General features: G+C 31.5%; 1 pseudogene; it reads right to left on the bottom strand.

The window, feature by feature from the left end:
* Window positions 1-1,659: 1,659 nt before the first annotated feature.
* Window positions 1,660-6,488, bottom strand: LOC123198105 (annotated as a pseudogene).
* Between the last annotated feature and the right edge of the window lie 962 nt (window positions 6,489-7,450).

Raw genomic sequence — 7,450 nt, 5'->3', positions numbered from 1 at the left:
ATTTAAGTAAAATAATTTACTAGTAATCTTTTATTTCTTTTAACAAAACACAATAATTATTTATACCTATCAAATTTTATTAAACATAGTAATTATTTATACCTAGTAATCTTTTAAGTAATCTATCTTCAAGGTAATCTTTCTAATTTAGTAATAAAACATTATCCAAACCAAACATCCCCTTGAGGATATCTAAATAGTAACTTGTTTATTCCACTTAGGTTGAGTTTTTCCTAAGCAATTGCGATTGGTCAAATTCAAACTAAATGCAATCTCAACCATACAAACACATAATCCCAGCTCTAAAATTGAGAAATGTTGTACTCTTTATCCTAGCCCCTTAATCAAAAATTGATGTCTAAGATAGGGTAAGAACAGTGTTATCAAATGGCAGTACATCACGGTTATTAACTATGCTAATACAAACACGAGGTTCCTTATAATAAATAGATTACAGCACAGAAAATAGAAGTGTAGAACTAATACAAAGTGATCATAGATTTTTCTTTTCTATTTCTAAACTATAGCATTGATCTCATGACAAGATATCAACAAACAGCAGAAAGAAAAACAAACTCTCCACACTCAGAATCATTACTCAAAGTTGTTTAACAAAGTCAATGCCTGATAATTTAAAACAACAAAATAATCAAATTGAAGGGTTTTGAAAAGTACTGTGGTGTCATTGTTGCCTTTTTCCCTGGAGTTGGGAACTAATGGGCCTGTAAGTGGTTCTGTTTTGATTAGATCGCCACATTTGATTTGGATAGGTAGGCCTATGTTGATAATGGGATGTCGAATATGGAGAAGAGGGAGAAGATGGATGATGATATGTGGCATGCTTATGATAGGGCACTAGGAGATGGTAAGCTCTTGCGCCAAACGGGTGGGCCTCTTGTATTGCTTGATATTTAATCTTTGACTTGGAATTGTGGACCTCGGTGTACAGTTGATCAGATGGTAAGCACTCAAATCATGCTAAATGCATTACTCATTGAATCTCACCAGGTGCTTTAAAAGCGTTAGTTTTACTTGCCTCCTACATTGGTGCAGCTTTCGCATGGGGTTACAGAAGATCTCTAACAATTTCAGGACACTGACCCTTAAGTGAGGCTGAACAAGCTTTTAATTAACTCACAAGTAAAGTTTCGTATTAGTATACACGCATTGAAATTATTTTTTCGGTTCTTTGTTCAGATATGTTTGAAAACTGATACCGATATTCTATAGTCAGACAACGGATCATTTCCACATCCAATTATGATGTAAATAGGGTGGTTGAGGCTTCATATACAAAAATCTTCATGCTTTTCTTGAGTACATAGCATTGAAAAGATCTTGTTGCTTCGCTTCAATTTGACTAGTTTTGTTATTTTAAATGATTGGACATTGACTTTGTAAAACAATTTTGTGTGATGATTTTTTATGGGGTGACCAAAGGCTTCTCTGACAATTTCAAGAGATTGACCCTTAAGTAAGGCTGAAGTCATACCTCCTAGTCTGTATATGTGGTTCTTTCCAGGCATTTTCCTTCAGCTTTTAATAAACTCACAAGTTTAAGTTTTGTATTAGTATACACGCACTGAAATTCATTTTTTTGGTTCTTTGTTCAGATATTTTTGCAATCTGACATTGATATTCTACAGTCAAACATATGGATCATTCACACGTTCAATATTTATTTGAATAGGATTGACGGCTTTATATACATATAATTGCTTTCCTCAAGTACATAGCATTGGAAACCAAAACATCTGGGTACTTCCTCTTAGCCCTAAACTTACTGACCATATTCGTCAAACTCTTCTCATAAGTCGCCCAATAAAAATCCAATTTAAGACCAATCTCATCCACCACAATATTATTATCACTATGTCTCCTATACAAATCACCTCTAATAGAGTCCATGCGTTCATTATCCAAAACAAAACTTAGCAAAGAAAGAACAACCAAGCTCGCCTGCGAATCTCCTGCCACAACAACCCAAGATCCGTTAAAAAAATCCTACGCGTCGGATTTTCCCAATTTCTGAAACTCACAGGCATTGACTTTCCCCGTATTAACCCAATCCCAATTTCTCTCATAATATCCCAACGAAGAATTATCTCTTATCAATTAACTCAGTTATAGGTTTAACATCCCACGCAATTTGATTGACGAAATTTATACAAAAATCGCCATGATAAAAAACAATAAAAGACGAAAATGACGACGCAAAATCCGAAATGTAAGGAAAATAAGGAGTCAAATGTACACATACCGTGAGGGTTATTTCCAGAGTAGCTAGACCTGACAGTTTGTGTCATAGAATTGTGATTTATATTGTATCAATTTGGGTTTCATATTTGAGACTTTCAACTGTAACTCGATCTGAATTAGAATCGTATCGAAATTTTTTAACCCTAACTTAACATTTTAATATTCGAATTGACCTGATCTGACTCAAATTAACCTAAAATTATTTGTTGTTTTTACTCTTCATAGTGTTTTTACCGTTTTAATTTATTCACAAAATTAGCCTAACTTATTATTAGTAAAACAAATAATATAACATTTTATCTTATTTACAAATACATTAAAAATTTCATATGAAGACATTTAAAATGCCTCAATAATCTAACTAATCGAATCACATTCTCACTACTTAATAATAAAATAAAATATTTAAATAAAAATGAAAAATAATATGATTAACTACAACTATATATAATCTGTAAAGATTTCAACTACTGATGATATTATCTTTTAATATTTCTATAATTTATCAATAAAACTATGTATACACACTTTTGATACACAATTTGGGTGCACAGATGATGTATTATCATCTAATTGATTTTGAATTAAAGAGAAAGTAATACCTAATTACATGATGACGTATCATTTGTGTACAAAAAATATGTACATATAGTATCTCTAACAAATTCTATTAAAATAATATTTCTCTAAATATTCGAGTTAATTCGTGTCATATCTGTGAACCCTGACACTACTCGATGTAATTTCTAATTGTGTCAGGTTGCTTGAAATAAATTTCATGTAAAAAAACTTAACCCTAACTTTATTTTTTTCGTATTGTGTTGTGTCAAGTTAATGGATTGTGTTAAAAATTGTCAGCTCTTAAATTACTGTTAAAAAAAAAAGACATCTTGTTACGGCACGAAAAAGACTAAACACGTGGCCAAGACTCCCAATTGAATGCCTCCAATCATTTTTAAGATTTCAACATGTTAAGGGAGGTGAATGGGTTATTTGGTGAGAAGATATGGGGATTGGGTTGTTAGCAAATGAGGAAAATTGGAGGAATTGGTGATGTGAATGTGGCCATAATGAAAAATAATAGATGAAGAAGAAGATGCAAAGAATGTTATGCATATAGATAGAACAAGAACCAAAGCATGATTAAGACATATAAGAAAAAGATGAAACTTTCACCTATACCTTTGCCTCCTATAGGGGTATAAGATGATAGATTAAACTCCTCACTTGAAAAACCTCCAAAGGAATGCACCTTCCAAGCCAAAACTTAGAGACATGGGAGAGCTTTTAATTTGTTTTGTGAGAGAAAGTAAAGTGCAAAAATGCTTATATTAATTCAAAATGAGCTAAAATGTACTTATATATTGGTGGTCCATTTTGAAATTTTAAAATTATTATTTAGTCGAACAAATTCATAATTTGAAGTCTTTCCATGCATGTATATCAAATATATACCTTAGCTACCCTAATTTAATCTCACTAATATTTTAACATTTAAAATGTTATTTTTGCACGCATGTAGCATTTTATATGATTTTCATTATCCTTCGAAAGGTGTTAGCCACTCTCAGTTCGAAAGGTGTTAGCCATCCTCAGATAATTAATTCTCTTTCTTGAAAGCTTAGTTTATTGGTGTGACCCTTTAGGTTCACCATGGTGTAGTTATGAATCCCTTTTCAAACGATTCGAAAGTATATTCAAAAACTCAACAACTATAGTAAACATCTAACAATGTGTCATAGCTCTTCAACCACAATGAAGAAATAATCCATCGAACCTAATACCTTTATTCGTAAGTTTTGTGTAGGTGATATTTTTCTGTTGTCCAATCTAGATCGATTTCAGACTTATGGATTGTCAAGTTTCTAATTTCGATTCTTCATGAATCGTCAATTTAAATATTTGAAACACATCATTATGAATATCCTTCGCATGACTTACATTATAGTCTGGTGAAAGATTTTGATTTCCAATATTTATTGACGTTTACTCTGAAACTCAAATCTAGGTCTAATTAGCAGATATTCTAAACCCAATACTTTCTGAGTCAACAAATCCTATCTTGATCATCATTCGTCTCTATGTATAAATAACACATGACTAATATAGTTTCTTGTACAGAATGTGGTTAACCACATATTCATACACCATATGAAGCATGAGTATCCATGTTGGATCTGACCATAATGTTTCAGGTCAAATTATTACTTTATACGCTAGTATGAACATACAATAAGTCATTAACTATGATTTATTAGTCACATGACTTATCATTATTAGTCATGTTCAAAAAATGGTTTTCTAATTGTTAATTCACACTAATACCTTAATGACATGCCTATCATCTTATGGTATTTAACGGAGGTATTTAGTATATCTACTATGTGATATAATTGTCCAACTTACATCACATCCGTAAGGAACAATTTAATGATTCAATTTGTATTAAGTGAGTAATCCAAATAGATCATACACTTACTTTATATTATCACAAATAAAGAAAACAATTTATGCATATGAACAAAAGGACTACTTTTTTATTAATAAACTATTTAAGAGATTATATACAAGATGAAATACCCTGACACTGACAACACAAATAGTTCTTAAGGCATACATTGACAAAACTCCCATTTGCACTAAGGGCATTCACTATAGTATCACATATCCATCTTCTCAAGATGATAATCCAACTGTTTCAATGTTATTGCTTTAGTTAGTACATCAACAACGTTCTCGACTAACAGTGTTTTCTGAATTATGATCTCTCCAATTCCAACGAATTATCTTAAGATGTGATATTTTCATTAAATATGTTTGGATTTCTAATACACCATTGGTTTCTTTGCCTACACAATAACATTGGTATTGTCATAGAACATGGTTATCGAATAAGTCATATTTGAAGCCATACCAAGTTTGGATATGAACTTACAGATCCATACAACCTCTTTTACAGCTTTTGAAGCAATAATATATTTAGCTTTTGTAGTGGACTCAATTGTGGTTGATTGTTTGGAACTCTTCCAACTAATCGTACCCTCATTACAAATAAAAATGAGCCTTGATGTATACTTTCTATCATCAACATCTAACTAGAAATTAGAGTCTGAGTATCCTTGAATGTTTAACTCTAAATACTCATAACTCAGAACAAGATCCTTAATCCTTCTTAAATACTTAAGGATTGATTTCACAATTGACTAATGTTTTTCCTCTAGATTGACCTAATATATGCTTGTAACGCTTTCAACAAATGTTATATCAAGTATTATACATAGCATTGTATACATGAGTCAACTGACAACTGAAGCATAAGACACATTAAGCATCTGTTGTTGTTCTTCATCGGTCTTTGGACCTATATCTTTAGATAAATGAAGACCGTGATTGAAGGGTTAAAGTCCTCTTTTTGAGTTTTCTATATTGAACCTTTCTAACTACTTTTCTATGTAGAATTTTTGGGATAATCCAATTATCCTTTTTGTTCATTCTCTATAAATACGACTTTTAAGAATGAATATAACATTTATTAAGAAGGTTTTGGATAACTAGATATTGACTTCATTCATCATGCTAATATCATTACCCATTAGTAGCATGCCATTTTCCTACAATATGAGAAATGTAATGGCATGATTCTTAACCCATTTGTAAACATAGGGTTCATCTAGATTCTTTTTGAATTCAAACGATTTGATTGTTTCATTAAATCGAATGTTTTAGCTTCTAGAAGCTTATTTCAATCCATAAATGGATCGATACAACTTGTATACCTTATATCTTTTAAAAACGGATACAAAACCTAGAGGTTGTTCCATATATATGTTTTCCTCAATGAATCCATTGAGGAACATAGTCTTGACATCCATATACCAAATTTCATAATCATGGTATGCTACGATAACTAGCATTATTTGGATGGATTTAATCATAGCTACAGGTGAAAAAGTTTCCTCATAATATATCCCTTGTTTATGAGTATAACTTTTCATTACTACCCATGCCCTATAGGTCTCTACTTGTCCATCTTTGCTAATCTTTCTCTTAAAGACCCACTTACAACCAATAGGAACAATCACTTTTAATAGATCAATAAGTGTCCAAACTTGATTAGTATGCATGAATTCTATTTCGAAATTCATTGCTTCCAACCATTTACCTGAATCAATATCCAATATTGCTTCCTTGTAGCTTTTAGGATCATCATTATGATTTATTTCTCCCATTAAGTAAGATTCAAAATCTTGTTCATAAAGAAATTTGTATCTTTTTAGAGGTTTGGATACTATAAAGATCTTCAAACTGAAATTGGTATATCAAATGTAAAGGTCTAATAAGAGGACTCTCCTAGGTCAACCTGTTTGATCTAAAGCTCATCAAAAATTTCTTTAAGCTCTATTATTTTTCTCATGCCTCCTTCTTGTAAGAACTCCTTCTCTAAGAAATGTGCATTTTTGTTGATTGAAACACTTTGATTAGTTGAAAAGTAAAAGTAATATCCTAGACAATCTTTAGGATATCCTATGAACTAAGCCTTTTCAAACTTAATGTCCAACTTATCAGTTTTAACTAATTTAACATAAGCTAGATATCCCCAAATTTTAATATAATTGACACTAGGAGGCTTACCATACCACATCTCACATAGTGTTTTCTGAACTGATTTGGATGATGCTCTGTTCAGAATATACATAGCAGTAAGCAATGTATATCCCCATAATGATGCTGATAGGTCTGTAAAACTTACCATTGATTGTACCATATCTAATAGGGTACGATTCCTCCTTTTTGATACACCATTGTATTGTGGTGTGCACGAAGGAGTCATCTGGGATATGATTCTATTTTCCTACAAGTGGTCTCGAAATTTCATACTCAAATATTCACCTACATGATTTGATCGTAGGGCTTAATATTCTTTTCAAATTGTTTCTCTACTTCATTCTTGAATTCCCTGAACTTTTCGAAGGATTGAGATATGTATTTCATTCAATACATATAACCATACCTTGAATTATTGTCGGTAAAGGTGATTAGTATTGAGAACTACCCTTCCCGATTTCATTAAATGGCCTGCATACATCAAAATGTATTAGTTCTAATAGTTTTTTGGATCTTTCCCCATTATTTTTATGGAGTGATTTGGTCACTTTTCCTTGAAGATAAGATTCACAAGTTGGATAGGGTT

This window comes from Mangifera indica, chromosome 15, assembly GCF_011075055.1.
Source record: "Mangifera indica cultivar Alphonso chromosome 15, CATAS_Mindica_2.1, whole genome shotgun sequence".
Classification (NCBI taxonomy): Eukaryota; Viridiplantae; Streptophyta; class Magnoliopsida; order Sapindales; family Anacardiaceae; genus Mangifera; species Mangifera indica.
This window is presented reverse-complemented; position numbering and strand designations above follow the sequence as displayed.